This window comes from Ictidomys tridecemlineatus, chromosome 6 (assembly GCF_052094955.1).
Source record: "Ictidomys tridecemlineatus isolate mIctTri1 chromosome 6, mIctTri1.hap1, whole genome shotgun sequence".
Classification (NCBI taxonomy): Eukaryota; Metazoa; Chordata; class Mammalia; order Rodentia; family Sciuridae; genus Ictidomys; species Ictidomys tridecemlineatus.
Genome location: NC_135482.1, coordinates 124,234,432 through 124,252,794, shown reverse-complemented (window position 1 = coordinate 124,252,794; position 18,363 = coordinate 124,234,432). Strand labels below are relative to the sequence as shown.

At 36.5% G+C, this 18,363-nt stretch overlaps 1 protein-coding gene across 1 annotated transcript in view; it reads right to left on the bottom strand.

The window, feature by feature from the left end:
• Nucleotides 1–18,363, bottom strand: part of LOC144365023 (uncharacterized) — a 69,314-nt gene that overhangs the window by 18,203 nt on the left and 32,748 nt on the right. Inside the window, exons 3-4 of the mRNA XM_078015745.1 lie at nt 12,095–12,195; nt 11,349–11,464 (exon numbers count right to left, since the gene is read on the bottom strand). The gene's annotated coding sequence lies outside the window, so the exon portion shown is untranslated. The remainder of the gene's footprint in view (nt 1–11,348; nt 11,465–12,094; nt 12,196–18,363) is intronic.

Genomic DNA, 18,363 nt, shown 5'->3' with positions numbered 1-18,363 from the left:
TTGAAAGAACTTTCACATACATAATGAAACCATCACAAAATCTAGGCAGGGTAGGTGTTATTTTTCTTTTACTAAGGAGAACAAAGCTCAGAGGTGAAGCAGGGTCATACTTGGCAAATAATGGAGCCAGGACTAGAACTTAGGCCTTCTGACATGCTGCCTCACTAAGAACATTCAAGTAATGATGTCCACACTATATAATGAAATTTTTTTCTCCTATAATGTTGATTAACTCCATTTTTTATAAGTTTTCCTATCACCTTTCTCTAATATCCTTGAACATTCAAACTGATAAGACATTTCTTCCCTGCTTCAGGGCTATTTCTTAGATGTATCTAGCACCATTCTAACATGAAATTTATGATTAAGTTTTAAGGATCCTTGGCTACACATGCTTAGACTATGATATGAAGATTTACTTCAAAAATTTCTTCCTACATATTCCCATGCTGTTTATATCAAACTAAAACCAAACAGGTTTGTTTTTATTCTTAAGAGATTTGCAATCTATAAGACATTTAGGTGTATAAATGCAAAACATGGGAAGGTGTTTGGCAACATTACTGGGAAACCTACCCAGAGTATACCTGTGGGGACAAGTGCATGAAGTACTGCATACATGGCATAGGTTAAGGGTGTCTGAGTGGCAAACTACTTACCCTGTAGGCATAGCCCTGTGTGGGAGTCCCTGTGCTTGCTCCACAGCCCACTCTGCAATTGGTAGCTGCAAGGACAGTTAGCAGAAATTGCATTGGTGGTTGCTGGTAATCTGCTTAGCTATGCCTGAGTATATACATGGTAACTGTACAATAAAATCAGACCTGCTACCTGCTTGGTCTCTGGAGGTCTTGAATAGCTACTTCACAGCCACATTCTCCTCTACCCTCTTCTGTGGACATCCTCGCTGGATGAGAGGGAGACCATGCATACCTAAATGAAAGTCACATGACACTTATTTGTGTTCCTTGACCTTAAAAGAGGAAGAGAATCACTATTTTCTACTTCCAAGTTTGAAGCCATCTCATGTGTGAAATCCTTAGCAATAAGCTAGAAAAAATGATCTGAATTATACCAATAGAAGGACTCAAGCAGTAGTGTACAAATCATATATATATGTGGTATGAAGGCAAGGGATAAAACCCATCTGATCTAAAATGAAGTGAAAAATGCAAAATAGAAGGTTCAAGTAAACTAGAGAACATTAAGCATGTAGAGCATATTTTAAAAACATGAAAATGACACCTGTATTATCAGGCACCAGGGCTGGAACTCGGCTCAGTGGTAGAGCGCCCGCCTCACATGTGTGAGGCACTAGGTTCAATGCTCAGCATTCCATAAAAATAAATAAAGACATTGTGTTCAACTACAAATAAAAAAATATTAAAAAGAAATTAACACCAAAACCACAAATGACCCAATCAACAAATAGGCCAAGAAACTGAACAGACACTTCTCAGAAGAAGATATATACTCAATTAACAAATATATGAAAATTGTTCAACAACTAGAGAAATGCACATCAAAATTACTCTAACATTTCATCTCACTCCAGTCAGAATGGGAGTTATTAAGAATACAAGCAACAATAAGTGTTGGCAAGATGTGGAGAAAAAGACATATTCATACATGATGGTGGGACTGCAAATTGGTGTAACCAATCTGAAAAACAGTATGGAGATTCCTTAGAAAACTTAGAATGGAACCATCATTTGACTCAGCTATCCCACTCCTTGGATTATACTCCAAAGACTTAAAAACAGCATACTACACTGATGAAGCCACATCAATGTTTATAGCAATACAATTCACAATAGCTAAATTGTGGAACCAACCTAGATGCCCTTCAATAGATCAATGGATAAAGAAACTGTGGAGTATATATTCACAATGGAATATTACTCAGCATTAAAATCATGACATTTGCAGGTACATGGATGAAGTTGGAGAATATCATGCTAAGTGAAGTGAGCCAATCCCAAAAAGCCAAAGGCCAAATATTTTCTGATAGTGGATGCTGATCCATAATGGGGTGGGGGGGGCAGGAAACATGGAAGGAAAGGTGGAACTTTGGATAGGAAAAATGGGAGGGAGACAATGGGGGGGGAATGGGAGTAGGGATGATGGTGAAATGAGATGGACATCATTATCCTAGGTACCTGTATAAAGACACAAATGGTGTGACTTTGTGTACAACCAGAGAAATGAAAAACTGTGCTCCATTTGTGTACTATGAACTGAAATGAATTCTGCTGTTAAGTATAACAAATTAGAATAAATAAATTAATTACTTTTTAAAAAAGAGCAATAGGGATAAATTTAAGACTGTGGGGGTGAGTACAGAATGAATGGGATTTAGAGAGGGATTTAAGGTGGGAAGTTAGGGAAAAACCAAGAAAAAATTTAAATACATTCAACAATTTAAAAAAATTAGTGACAATAAATGTGACTATTTTATCTTTCCAAACAAAGTACAACTTTAAATATAGGTTAGAAATTAAAGATTAGTCCACAGATTGGGCTGTAGAAACTGAAATGTAAGTGCTACTGTCAGTAATTGATGGCTGAAAACTGTTTCAAAAATAGAATTGCTGTGGTAGGACTAAACATTAATGAAACTATTAAGAAACAAATACTTAACTTTTGTACTTGAAGCCTAATTGAAAAACATTTGTGCTCTTATTTAAAAAAAATCTACCAGTTTGAACTAATGTGAAAAAATAAGAATACAAGCAACGATAAGTATTGTAGCTATATTTTTCTATTAAAAAAGTTAAGATCTAGAATGTTCTAACACAGTATATCAGCTCAAAACCAACTACACACTTTTTAAATGAATGTAGACTAGAGTATCCCCCTTACATAGTATCATTGTCATCATTATTTAATGTTTTCTCTTCAGTGGGTTTGATTCATTGCCTGTGTTCTGTAATGAAAGCATGTTGGTGGTAATAAGAATATTTTGGGGCTCAGTCATTGAAGGATTAATCAGAACATTTTGAACTACAGTTGTTGAAGGAACTGGCTTGGCAGTAGTGGAACGAGAAGGTGGAGTCTGCACTGTAAATCTTTGGCTTGTGGCTAACACTGGAGTTGGTCTTTGGCTTGTGGCTAACACTGGAGTTGCAACTTTACTTGAGACAGACACTGTTTATGGTGCTGCTGCTTCAGATTGAATCCAGGCTTAATCATCTATAAGCTGGGTATCCTTGGGCAAATTCTTTTGTACCTCTGTTTTCTCATATATAGTAAGGGTATTAGTAGGTCTGGTACCAACAGTACCAACACTTAACCATGGAATTAGTCTTCCATGGTTAGGCCCCTTTTGAATTAAGGACTTCAGTCTGTAGTTTGGAGCTGTTAAGCAGTATCTATCAGGTAGCAACCTAGGTCCTAAATATGGCTTATTCAGTGGCAATGGTGTTTGATTTTTTTTTTTTGCCTTGCAATATACAGTAATTAGAATACTAAATGTCTTAGTCTCTCTCAAATTGAGCTCACAGACATGTGATTTGAAGGTATATTTTATATTTTGGGGCTTTACAGAAAGAGACCCTTCAGAAAATCTGTTGTGGGAACACGGTTGAGGATACTAGGGGGCAGTAGTGCTCATTATTCTCAGGTATGGGATATCTGCCAATATGAGACACTGCCTTTAGAACTTAGTCCAAAAATAAAAGTCCCTTTCCTAAAGAAAGCCATTCTCCCTTTTATTCAAAATGAAAATTCTAAAACAAATTACAATCTATTTTATCTGCTAGGAATCTCTAAGACAAATTAGGAGTTTAACTATGTAGGTCACTGCATCATTCATTTTGATACATATTTTTCCCTCAATTTGACTTTCCAGTGAATCAGTTTTTCCATCTATTTGATTTTTCTTTTCTACATCATCATTATTTCACTGGAGTGATTTCTTTCTGTAGTTTTCCTAAATCCTTTGTGGAATAAAACAATGTGAATTAAATTGACCTTGATGTATCATGGTTTCCTTCTTCTCTCATTTGTGATTATCTAGAATAAACTTGAAATTTTCCAATTCTTTTCTGTTTGGTAAAATGATTTTACAAAAACAAAAACCAATCTTGTTGGAATTTTAATTGTCACAGCTTTAAAAATATATAAAAATCTTTATCAAATGTCACTAACTTCTACGAAAATACAGAGACTATATTTAGAATTTTAGAAATTGTTTCTTTGTTGAAACTTAATAGTACTTTTCACATGCTTCACCTAAAGGTCATACCATTCTATTTCACATCTGGCTTTTTAATAATTACCTACAAAGGAGAGTAGAAATTATTTTATCTCCTAATATGACTGTCCTGGGTCTTCCAGGAGTCATTTCCCATTGCTGCATAATTCTTACACAATTCACAATTCAATCTCTAATGAAGGATCAATTGATGACCCCAAGTAACACAATAAACTTAGGACTCTCAATTTCTATCAGAATATTTTTGTACTGTCTATTTTTGTTCTTATAGTTCTTTCTGAAGACAACAGAAGTGGAATTAACCCAGTACGTACATGTCTAACTCATGTTCTCCAAGTCCACATCAGGCTGGTAAAGCAAAGGTGTCAACTAGTAAAAATGAGAGTGGCTAAATCCAGATTAACCCTAAAGCATTTCAACTTCCACCAAATGAATGCCTCTTGACTAAGTTAAAAAATTTCCAGAGATTGCCCATGGGAGCTGAGGTATTTCTCCTTGTTTGGATCAGTGGGACATGAGTTCTGGAGCCTCCCTGTTTGCTTCTCCTGATGATGACCACTTATGCCCTCGGGCCATGTGGAAGCCATCCTAGGGACAGCAGGTATAAGCTACTAAAAATTAAGGGAGCACATTTCTAATCCACTGTTGCTAGGTACCAAGAAGCCTGACTTCTAGATCAATTAGTGCTACAGCATTTGATAATTCCAATCTGTGTTCCTTAGCTTTGTGTTTCCATTTAATACAAAAGATACCTTTGTTAGAGTGGGCAAAAATATCCACTCCCATCAGTGTCATACTTTTGGACATGAGTCACAAAGTATAACAGGACATAAGTCCATAAAAGTCTTACAGAGATCAATATATCTATCACTGCTCCTTATGGTCCCTGTCCTTCTTTTGAGGACTCTGTCATAAATTCTGCTTTGGAGAAGTTAACTCTAGTCTACCTGAGAACTTCACAATGTCTTCTTCTCGAATAAACATCTCTTCTTTTCACAACACTGTATGACCCTGAGAACAGTGTGAAAATCTCAAATCTCAGTCCTATCTAAAGGTGAGCTGTTCCCATGAACATATAGTCATCCTCATAGATATGTGGAGAGTCCTCATAAGCATCTAACCAAATCATGCTGTTTAGATATGAACATGGAACATTACAAAAGCTTCATTCATTTTGAGACTCCTCCCTCATACTAATAAATCAAAAGATAGAAATCCCATTTCATACAGTGAAAATTATGAACAATTATTGCTTAATCTTCTGCAGATACAGCGTTTTGTAAGACAGTAGGTATTGTAGGAACATTACCAAAGTGACTGCTATAAAAGAGACATAGAGAAAAGACAGAAAAAATAACTTCCTGTAGTCATTGCTTCATTGCTTAAAACAAAATCTAGTGACTTTAAACCAACTGATCATTTTCACTATCCACTGATTCAACTGTATGATGCTTCTGCTGATCTGGCATAAGCTCACTCATGTAGCTGCATTTACCTGGTAGGTTAGCTGGGGGCAATGTATTTTGATATTTAAAATGCACCATATGCCTGTAGGGTTAAATCACTCCACGTGGGCTTTTGTCCTCCAGACTCTTAGACCTGGCTTCTTCATATAGTAACAGAAGCAGTCTAAGGAGCCCAGCTTCACAATCCTTTATGTCCCACTGGTTAAAACCAGTCAAATGGAATGGGATCTACAGAAAAGTGTATCTGGGAAGGTGTGATTTCTTGCAGGCCATTAATGTAGCAATCTACCATGGCAGCTCCCTACTAGGGCTGTTACTTAAAATCCTCTTAAAATCCTTCTAATACTTGAGTGCTGGTATTCTTTAACAAATTTTCTTTTCTACTGACTCCATAACTTATCTTTTTAAGAGCTAAAGTAGTGTACAATCAGTGTCTTGAAAAATTCTGCTCTATATGTGTAATATGAAATGAATGGCATTCTGCCATCATGTATAAAAATTAGAATGTATAAAATTTTAAAAAGAGCTAAAGTACTTTTATGGGTGTTCTAAGCTGATACTAGTCCAATATATCATGGACTCAAAAGTATTTTGAAATTTAAAATGCACCATATGCCACAGCAAATGCTCACTACTAAATTCTTAAAGCTCTTCAGGAAGGAATAAAAATTCCTTGAATGTAAGTGCAAAAGCCTTTAAATATACCAGGGCCAAGTAGTTCCCCCACCAGGAAGAAATGTATAATTCTGCCACTGTTGTCACACAGTCATGCTTCTGAGGCACTTTGCACTTCTAATCAACTCTGAATGTATTATCAAACAAAATGTTCAAATTTCTTAAGAGTTAGAAAAAGAACCACTATTTTCTGGTTTCTATACCATTTGTATACCATCTTCTGGTTTTTATACTATTTCCATCAGCAAGAAAAGAAGATGCCCAAAAGTATACATATATTAACAATCTGGACACCAGTCAACAGTATGAACAAAACAGCAAACATCACCAAAGAAAAGGTAAGAAGGAAAGAAATGCCTAACTTTATTCTACTTTACAAGTTTCTACTATTTATAAAATACTCTGATAATTTATGGAGCAGTTGAATAGGTAAAATAATAATAATTGAACTGTTAAAGGCATTGACTATACCTCTTGTGATTAGTTTTAGTATATACCTTTTCTTCCATCATTTTTTAAAAACATCAATTCCAGTTCAAGTTTGTAAGTTGTGGTGAAAATGAATGTGATTCGGAAAAATGTGTGTGCCTAGGCAACTAGAGGTGTGGTCAAACTGTGATCATCAGGTGGGTCACTTTGGACTAAGGAGTTTAGAGCTATGACCAAGGCTAACACCTTTTACTATAAAAAAGTCAGAGTAGCCCTCTGAACAATTATGCTGATGCCAAACAAGATGCTGCTCTGTGAATAGGTGACAAAATGCTTTAGAGCTTTTCCATCAGGGTAGTCAAATGTGGAACTTCACTCATGCACAGAAGATGATTTTTTGTTGTTGTTAAATTGGACAATAAAATCAACTGACCATAAAACAAATAAACAAAAATTAGGCCAATAGCAGAGTTATTTTTAGGTTACTTATTTCAGTTTTTCATCTTAATGGGCTGGTATACAAAATAGAACAGAAAATGTACCATATGCTACAGTAAATGCTCAAATCCTTATAGCTCTCATGAAAATAAATGATCTTTATCTTAAGTTTTCCATTCAAATGAAACTAAACCCAAAAATATTCTGACATATTTATCAGTTGCCAGAAAATAAAAATATCTACATATTATTGTTAAAACACAACATTTTATCACGTTTGCTAAAAAAAATGTGGTAACAAAAGAGCTAAAATGAGAATGAAGGTATTGGCTAACAATTGCAATTAAAAGTCAATATATAAAGAAAGCAGCATTTCTAATTCCACAGTGATGAATAGTTCTGAATTTCATAAAGCTACAAGTTTTAGATGACTCATCTACTTACTTTATAATAAAATCAATATAAACTCTCCCAAACGGTCTCAATACTGTAAAGATATAAACTTTCAAAACTTCCTTTTTGGGTGGGAGGGAAGGGGAATGGGCATAGAGGTAGAAAAGATGGTGGAATGAGATTGGACATCATTACCCTAAATATATGTAAAGACATGAACGGTCAAAACCAGAGATATGAAAAATTGTATATACAATTTTATATACAACCAGAGATATGAAAAAATGTGCTCTATATGTGTAATATGAATTGCAATGCATTCTGTTGTCATATGTAACAAATTAGAACTAGAAACAAATTTTAAAAACAACTTCCTTTATTATTTCAACATGCTACATTCTAATTTAATCACTAATTATATTTCAGAAAACTAAGGTAATCTTGTTATTTATACTATTGGAAAAATTATAAAGATGAGACAGAATGCATGACATTTAAGAATGTGTATATGCACAAAACACATGATCTTGTAATAAAAAAATTGATTTATAAAAACAATAAATGTGCTTAAATTAATTAATATTTTTAAATGCCATTATACAGCAAAACATTCACTATTTTTTGTGATGTCCTGCTTTCCCTGAAGGAAACAAAAAATGTGACAAATACTTGGTGTCCATCCCACTAGGGCACAGTTGGCAATTAGGGTGAGGAATACAGAGTGCTTATTTCCTCAAATTAAAAAATAAAAACAAACAAGAAAGGCAAACAAGTAAAATATCAAAACTTGTGGTATTCTCTTGCAGTTAATTAAATTCTAAATTGTGAGTATCACATGTTACATGTACAGGCCTATTTTTTTCTCTGAGGATAAGGCAGACCAATATTGTTAGCTACAGTTCATCATTCTATGTAACCTAGATTTAACAGATGAAAAGAAGCAATATGAAAAATATTTTTAACTAACCTACACATTTATGAAAAAATTAATTTTCAAATAACATTGGTCTACTAAGAAACTCTAATTTCCCAAGAAAAAAAAACTTTAACATAAAACCTCAACTTCTAAAGAAATTCTGTACAAAAGATTAAATTAATTTTATGTTCTAACATTTGAAAATGCACTTCAATATTCTTCATTTTTTTATACAGTCCTAAACATACTTATTTAAAATCCATCCTTTACAAACTAATTTGGTTTAACAGTGGGTAAGAACAATGATTTAGGTTGAATATTAAGCTAGATACAAAAATAGTTTCTTGAATTTTAAAGAAATCACAGTATCTTGCAAGAAAAAAAAGGCATTAAGAAAAGGAAAAAGCTAAAACACTGGCTGCTCTTCGGGGAAAATGTTCTTGAACTGGAAAAAAAGGGATAAACATATTTTTACACATTCATAAATTCAACACACTTTGTGCTAGACATGTGGCTTGCTTTGAACACAAGTTCATCTCTAAATGGTAATTAACACTTTTCAAGTCAACTTATTTGAATGGGACCATGTCTGAAGGAAACAAACAAAAAAAGAGGCTATGTCATCAACATCAGCATGACAGTGCTAAATTTTTATTAAACATTCAACCAGGTTCATACCTAACTTTTCCTTTTTAGTCATGTAAAAGGTATGGCAAGTCTATGGAAATAACTTAAAGGCAGCAAAATACACTGACATTATTGACAGGTGATGTGACTATGTTTAAGTGGTTTGGTTTTATTTTTATCTTTCTCTAGTTTCTAAATTCATATTTAAATCACTTAACACCCATTTTTATTATCTACTTAAGAATTTTTACTGGAAGATTACCTCTAAGTAAGTATAATGGAAACCCCAGCTTCTACAGTTAATGAACAGATATTTGTAGTGCTAGATCAGACTTTGAAGAAAAGTTCATTACAGAATTGATGTATTGGTTAAATTCATTCATTCCTCCCAGACAAAATGAAGCCCTCCCCATGACACAATACCATATAACAATATCATATAAGAAGAGTTACTATGCTCACACAGTAACTACTTTTTAAACATAAGCTTTTTATGATAGGATCACTAACATATGCTCCCAACATCAATGAGCTAAAGAATATATATTACTTGCCAAACCTTTCTTCCACAGAGCACATTATCTCCTCAGTAAATAATTATTTCCAGACAAATGGGAAATAAAATTGGACTCCTTTGACTAAATTATCCCATATATTTTCCTAGCACTGAGGAAGAGGAAAGACATGAGTGTAAAAGTGTCTTTAAAATGTTCTTCCTTAGTGCTTCATTACTGTCTGAAAGCTGTAAGAAAGATTCTAACATTTCAACCTAACTTTCCTAGTGTGAATGTGTAAAGTGGTGATCATAACAGATAGGATAATGTATTAATGACAACAGGGGAGCTCTGTGAGGAGCTCACACCATAGAATAAAATGGTCTGGGCCATTTAGACAGAAGGGAGAAGAATGCAATTTCAGTAGAAACTACAAATTAATTAGTCTTATTTATATTAAAAAAAAGAAGAAAATTACTTCAGAACCAGAAAAATTGGCTTCCTAAATTTAAAACATAGCCAAGTTAAGAATAAAATTCCCACCTAAGTTTTTTACAGGCCTCTGTAGAGGTCCTCAGAAGAGAGCCTTGATATAAATTACCAAAGATATGTACTTAAAAGATGTGAAATCATTCCATCCAAAGCCATTAATGGAAGGCAGCAAAGGTACTAACAGGAGTCAAAATGAGGTTCAGGAAGGAGGAATCTTATATTTATTATATAAAACTGTTAATAAAACATATTGCTCCAGGAAATATGATTTTATTGTAATGACTGGGTTATTAATCTAAAAATATCATATTAAGCAAATTGAGATTTACAACTTTTGATAAAAAATAAAAGAAAATGCTGCAAAGGTAAGACAAAAATCTTAAAATAAAGCGGGGCAATATCTAGTTTTGCCACATCTAATAGCTTCATAACTTTATGAAAAAAACCCTTGTACCTTCACTTGTAAATACCACAAACAAAATTAAAAATTAAGTTTCATGTTTCAAGTTTCCAAGGATCTACTGGTTCAGGCAGAGACAACATTTGACTTCTGAGCATATTCACAAAGTCAGACTTTTCTCCTAATAATCTTCCTGGTTCAGTTTTTTGTAACGAACCTGCCTGACCAAAGGGAGCAAGAAATGGGGAATATGATGTATGTGCTTCAGGTAAATTGCTTATTTCCCTTTCTTCTAGCTTCTTGGAATTTGCAAGGTCAGATATGAAGATGCTCTTATAAAAATGGGTTGCTCCATCCTAGAGGACCAACCAAGGCAGTCTAATTTTTAAGATAAAAAACATATATAAAACTAAGCCATCACACAAATAAAAACATCTCCGCAGGAAAAATAAAAGGGGGGTTAATCTGGAAAAAAGAAAGTCTTAAGATCCATAGTTAAACTGAATTGTGAGCATCTATTTGCTAGCAGGTACTATGTGGAAAGATTACAAATATTCTTTTTTGTTGTTATTGTTTTTGATGAACCTTTATTTTATTCATTTACTTATATGTAGTACTAAGGACCAAACCAGTGCCTCACACATGCTAGGCAAGTACTCTACCAATGAGTCACAAACCCAGCCCATATTTTTTAAATCATAAAACTACTATGATGCAGATATTTTCATCTATATTTTACTGATGAGAAAAGTAGGTTAAGAGATTAAATAAGGCAATTAGGTCATGCAGCCAAGATGTGACTTACCCAGGATTCACTCTCCATTGATCTGATGCCAAGCCTCTTTCCATACTGTCAAGTCCACATCTCTATTAACTAACACCACTGCTTGGCTTCTACCTGTGGGCCAACACTGCAAAGAACTGCAAAAGAAAAAGAAGACATTATCTTTACACTCCAGGTAGTTAATATCTAAGAGGCATTCCGAAGAATCAGATGCCCAGTTCACCAGGGGCAGTATGGTATATCAGAAGAACACTGGCTAGAGAGAATAATAATTCACTTACTCTGGGTTTTGCTATTTATTAGTCATAAATAATAATTTTATTATTTTCAATCTCTCTTTCTTTGTTTTATTCTAAAGAATCTAATTGTAATCTCTACTTTACATAATTTGGTTCCTATGCATGAAATCAAAGATTTCTATTACCTGTAGAGACACAGGGGAAGACATGAGAATCAGTATTTTGTGTTTTCCCAAATTAGTCTTACAAATAGCAAAATTAACAGAGTGAATTTTTTACATATTTAAATTTTATTCAAGATATTTTCTCAATAGCATCATCTGTAACATTTTATAAAATTACCAAGTTGAAACATATTAGTTCTCTTTATTTGAATAAATGCTTTTATTTTCTAGCAATAACACATAATTCCTTCAACCAATACTAGGTTTACCTTGGTTTGTCATAATTTACTCAGATATTATTCATGGGAGAGTGGAACTGCTGCATCAAAGTGCACACTAAATTTCTGGATGTGGTGGTACATACCTGTTCTCCCAGCAGCTAGGGAGGCTGAGGCAGGAGGATCTCAAGTTCGAAGCCAGCTTCCGCAAATTACCAAGGCTGTAAGCAACTTAACAGGACCCTGTCTTGAAACAAAATAAATAAATAAATAAATAAAAAGGGCTGTGGATATTGCTCAGTGGTTAAGCACCCCTGGATTCGATCCCTGGTACGAAAAAAGAAAAAAATATACTAAATTCATTTTGACTATTGCACATTGAAATTTAAGAACTATCAAAGTGATTAAGTTTTGGTGTTGGAAAATGTGATTAAGACAAGAATATGTGTAGTTCTTAATGGAAAAGAAGTCTACAAAATGTACATATTAATAGTTTTTCAATTAAATCTTTCTTAAATTTGAATCTCCTTTGCCATTAAACAGTATTTTCACCTCTAGTTGTATTTCCTCATCCTCCATTAACATATTTGACTCTGAGGAAAACCTTAATAGTTCAATAGCCATACATAGGTTAGCAGCCCTCACACCTGAGGAAATTTGGTCTTCTTGGACTTTTTGTTATTTAGATCACACAAATATTGCAATTAATGAAATGAAACCACAGCCTTGTCTGTATTTCCTCAGACAGTCAAGTCCTAACTCATATATACTTCATTTCTTATTGTCCTAACTCTAAAAGAGAGTAGACTGTATTTTTCATAAATGCTTTATTGAAAAAATCCTTCTCTTCTGAAAGCCTTCTGACTACGACATTGATAAAGTACCATGTAAAACAGCATAAAAGAATTTTCATTCAACAGTGGCAACCACTTTAGCCAATGAACCAAAACTTTAAAGACTCAGAAATTAAAAATTCATATATTTCTGAAAATATTATTATTTCACAAGTAAGAGCAAAATTATAAAATAGAAGCATGTCCTCTGAGCCTTAAAATTCACATCCACATCTTTAAGCACATTATATTTAGTCAAAGAAAATTCAAAATGAATTCAAAGGGGAGAAATACAGGCTGGATATTACGGGCTACTTTAGAATAAAAAATCACAAATTGCTTATTCAAGATATTTAATGTGACAACATAAATGATTAAAAATACAAGGATAAAAAGAAATGATGATGTTTGATTTACAGCTTTCAAAACAAAATATATTACATTATTCCTACATTAGACTTCCTGTCAAAAAGAGAGAGAGAGAGAGAGAGAGAGAGAGAGAGAGAGATGTGTTTTGAAGAAAAAAACAGGAGAGAGAATGTGTGTGGGTGTCCCACGGTTAACTGCCTGGCTGGGGTTGTGGCTTTGCCCATAGCAAGGAAGAAAGAACATCATGAAAAATAACTGGAATCTCAGTCTTAGTCTTTTCATGAATCTCCCCTGTCTCCTCCAGCTAACTCTGTGTAATCTACAAAATATACATCAAACTTAAGAACAGAAACATTACCCCAGAAAGACACTATGAGGTTGGTTTTGCTCTTCAAAAAATATAAATACCAGAATCCATAAATGGAAAAAAAACACCAAAAAAACTACCTAAAGAGCCACCCTAAGTAAATACAGTTGAAAATCCTCCTTACCCAAAGGTACACAATAAAATCAAGTAAAATGGCCTTGCTGACTGGTTGAGAGAGAGCCTGGTTGTGCTCAGCTTTCAGATGTCGCATTCCAGGTGCTCACTCACCTGCATCCTGAAGGTGGCTGGGACAGAGTGGGGTGCAGGAGATGCAATGCCCCAGAGTGTGGGCAAGAAAACCTACCACCACCAAGGACAAGGCTGGCAACATCCCAGAAGTTGGCACCCGGTTCCCAGGCAGAGGATCCCAAATAACATGCTCACACGCGAGTCCCACAGCTACTCCTGGGAGATGGATGCGCGCCAGGATGGGGGGCAGAGAAAGCCATAGCCCACTGGTGTGCCACATAAATAGCCTTGGCGGGCTCTGGCTGACTGCGGGTGGCTCTATGCTGGAGTCTGGGCAAAGCAGCAGTTGCAGAGCTTCTGGCACCAGCATGTCTAGTGCTTTCTTGGAAGCTCTGAGTTCCAGATGTCTCTGGCTACCACTCCTCTCACCAGGATCTGCAAGCTTGTATGTACCTACATACTAGCGAGAATGTGCAGGCACCCTGGCTGATGCTGTTGTTAATGCAAACTGCACACAAACCATGCAGGTGCCCCCTCGTTTCCAAGGGGTGCAGCTAGGGGAGACAAAACTTGTTTGTCTTACTTTATGCTGTTACTGTAGTCCTTGTTCTTGATCCTAAACTTGGTTAGGAAGCCGCCAATTAAGATGACTGTCTCTCCATTCCACCTATCTCCCATCATTCCCCAACTTCAAAGGAGGGGAAAATGCAGGGCAGAATATTGTTCGGATTGGCAGTGGAGCCTCCAGACTGTCGTGGGGTCCACATGCAATGTAAATAACTTACTGGAGAACTTGTTTGTTCTGCACCCTATCTTCCCCCACCCCCACACTTCTGCCCACTTTCTTCTGCCTCCTCCTGCTTTCTCCAGTTGGCAAGTCAAGGAAATGGGGTGAGGAAGAATGGGAGAACAAAACCACATGCTGTTTTGGCAAAGCCAAGTTGTGTCTGCTGCTTCTTGGCAGTCCCAAAAGTAGGTTCTTTAAGCAGATAAAGCTGCTGGCAAATGAAACAGGGGATTCTACCTGAAGTGCAGAAAGCTTGTAAGGGATTCAAAGCCCTTTTTGGCAGGTAAAGTACAAGGGAGTCAGAAAGGAAGACCCGAGGGTGCCTTGAAACACTGGTCTTTATTTGCATGGTATGCATCTCTGGAGCCTGCGGTAGAGACAGGCCAAGCATCTTTCTCAGTCTTCATTGTAGTGGCTCCTGTCTCACTTGGGCCTAGGAGTTCTTAGGCTTCCTGGTGGTCCTGAAGCCCAGGTTACTGAAGCAAGGCTTGGAAGAAGGGAACTTCTGAGACTTACTTGGGGGAGAAAAATAGTAGGGATGAATGGAAAGAACAAATTGCCAGAGCCTTCTCCACATACACTTTAAAGCCCAAGCACCAGTGTGAGTGATGCTCAGGCCTTGTGTCTAACAGATACTCCCTGCTCCTATCCATGGGGTGAGAGGGGGCTTGCTGGCCAGCTAGGAACCTAGGGGAATGACAGGGGAAAGACCAAATGCAAGACATCTATGGGCAGCAAGACCAGAATCAGGGTGGAGCTTCCTCCTGAGCCCCTTCCCTCCCTGCTATTTCCCACCAGCTCATCCCTAGCCCACCAGCACCACAGCCCTTCAGCCCATGGGCTGCTGGACCTCTGCCCACTGCCTTTACTGTGCCTTGCTGGCTGAGCCAGTGCTCTGCTCGCAAGTCAATTGCAAAGCTTGGCTTTCCTAAAGGTGCTGAAACTTTCCTCCAAATACCTGCAGCCAAGAGACCATAGTAAACCCAGACTGGCCTAGGACTTCTTCCTGACTCTCCTCCCTGGAGGAAAGACAGCTAACTTTAGAATCTCCAGTCCATGCAAGACTCAGTGAGCACATTAGCAGAATCACTTATCAACACATCTGCAGATCGCCAGGACTTCGCTCTTCTCCCATGCAGGTCACTCAGCTGCTACCTACACACAGCACAATACCATCACCTGGCTCTCCCACCTCACCAGACACCTCAGCGCTGAAAGCAGACAGCCACCATCTTGGCTCAATATTTTCACTGTTAGGTGGGGTCAGTTCCTAGATCTGATCTCCAGGGGCCAGTGGATTTTCACAGAAATTATCAGCACTGTGACCACCCATGCAGAAATGAGCCTCCAGGCTTGAGTAATTCTCCAAACTCCATACCCAAATCCAACAGTTCTAGTTCATGCACAGTTCACAAGTTGCTTAGCAGCAACACATATAAGCACCTCTGTAGAACTCCAGACTGTGCTCCACTCCCATGCAGGTTACTCGGCTGCTACCTATCCACAGCACAAGGCCATCACCCAGCTCCCCTCACATCACCAGATATGCCAGAACTGGAAGAAGACAGACTCCATCTTGGCAAACCTTTCTCACCATTTTGTGGTGTGTGTGTCTATCAGATCAGATCTCCAGTTGAGCGGGTACCTGATTTCCAATTCCTCCCCCTTCACTAATAGCGTTAACTCAGCACAGTGGCCGTCCAACACAAGATCAGCTCTCACTTGGGCAGGAATGCAGAGCAAACAGGGTGCCACCCACCTAGTGTGAACCTGGAGGTGAGATCAAGCAGTTGGGATCTGATAAATAAGAGAGAGGAGGGGACTAAAGTCTGGAGCATAGCAGAGACATCAGGATTTGGGAAGTCTCCAGGCAAGAGAGGGAGACAATACTGGGGGCTTAAATCAGACAAGTGGTCACAAAAAACACCCGTGAGGCACTATTTTTCTGCTGGGACTGGTGGACAGCACTCCCCAAATTCAGATGCTCCACACCAGGTACAGTCTTCACACCCTGGTTACCTACAGCATCCTGAGGGCAGAGACAGCTACTGCATGAGACAAGCCCACCTACTGGATGAGAAGAGAAAGAAATGGATCTCTAAGACTATTTCTTTTTCTTTTTCTCCTTTCTCTTCTATCCTATCACCCTCACATCCCCAATATATGTAAAATCAACAACTTTGCTTGGAATAGGACTTTGAGGAATAAGTCACCTAATAATATAATATAGAGGAATTGCATAAGCCCCCCTTTTCTTTTATTTTTCTTCGCTCTTTTTTTCTTACTTTCCCTTTTTTATTATTCTTCTTCCTTCACCCTCCAAATATACCATTTTAACATCCTGTATTTTTCTGAAAACATACGTGTGTTAGCTTTAGGTACTCTACTGCCTTCCCATGTAATTGTCTACCCCAAATTACCTCCTATCTATTCTGCTGCTGCTAACCCACTTCACTAGATTTCTCCTTCACATTTCCTAAGATATATTATCTCTATACCCTCACATCTTCTCCCCTCAACATTTCATCCTATGCCTTACCCCCAGTTCATTGTCCACCACCAGAAAAAGTAAACCTTTTTATGAAACTACTGATTATATTTTAAATAATAATTGAATCCAACATTTCTGGGCATTGAGACTAAACCGTAAATGTCTTAATAACAACAATTTGTTTATAGGTAATGTATTGTTGATATTGGGATCTGTTAACATTGGTCTTATCCAAAAAGGAGAGATCTTTGTAGTACAAAAGCACTACAAATTTATAGGGTAAAAACAATAACACACCAGATCCACAGAGCTGGAAAGGAAGGCACATGAGCAACATGAAAAGACAAGGGAAGGAAGTAGCACAAACAAATCAAAACAACACATCATTAGAAGCATTGGCAGCTACAGAAGAAAAAATGACAGTGAAATATTTCAGGATATACATGGGTAAAATGTGTTGGGATCTCAAGAACAAATACAGGCAGTGAAATATCACTTCAACAATGAGCTACATAAACAAATCCAAGAAGCAAAAGATCACTATGAAAGCATCAACAACAGAGTAGACCACTTAGAAAATAGAACATCAGACAATGAAGATAAAATAAATCATCTTAAAAGAACATACACCACACAGTGAAAATGATAAGAAATCATGAGCAGAATATCCAAGAAATATGGGATTGCAAAAAAAAAAAAAAAAGACGAACTTTAAGAGTTATTGGAATAAAGAGAAGCATAGAGGTCCAAACCAAAGGAATGAACAATCTACTCAATGAAATAATATCAGAAAACTTTCCAAATATGAAGAATGAATTGGAAATTCAAATTCAAGAAGCCTACAGGACGCCAAATGTACAAAATCACAACAGACCTACACCAAGGCATATTATAATGAAAATACTCAACATACAGAATAAGGAGAAAATTTTAAAAGCCACAAGTGAAAAGAATCAGATTACATAAAAGGGAAAACTAATTAGGATGACGGTAGATTTTTCAACACAAACCCTGAAAGCTAGAAGATCCTGGAAATACATATATCAAGCTCTGAATGATAATGGGTGCCAACCAAGAATCTTAAATCCAACAAAATTAAGCTTTAGATTTGAAGATGAAATGAAAACCTTCCACCATAAACAATAGTTAAAAGAATTTAATGCTAAAAAACTGGCACTACAAAACATTCTTCGCAACGTATTTCATGAAGAGGAAATGAAAAACAGCAATGAAAATCAGCAGAGGGAGGTAGTATACTAGAGAGAAAACTAATCAAAGAGGAAAACTAATGTAAGTAAAATAACAAAAATTAAACAAATATGGCTGGAAATACAAACCATGTCTCAATAGTAACCCAAAATCTTAATGGATTAAGCTCA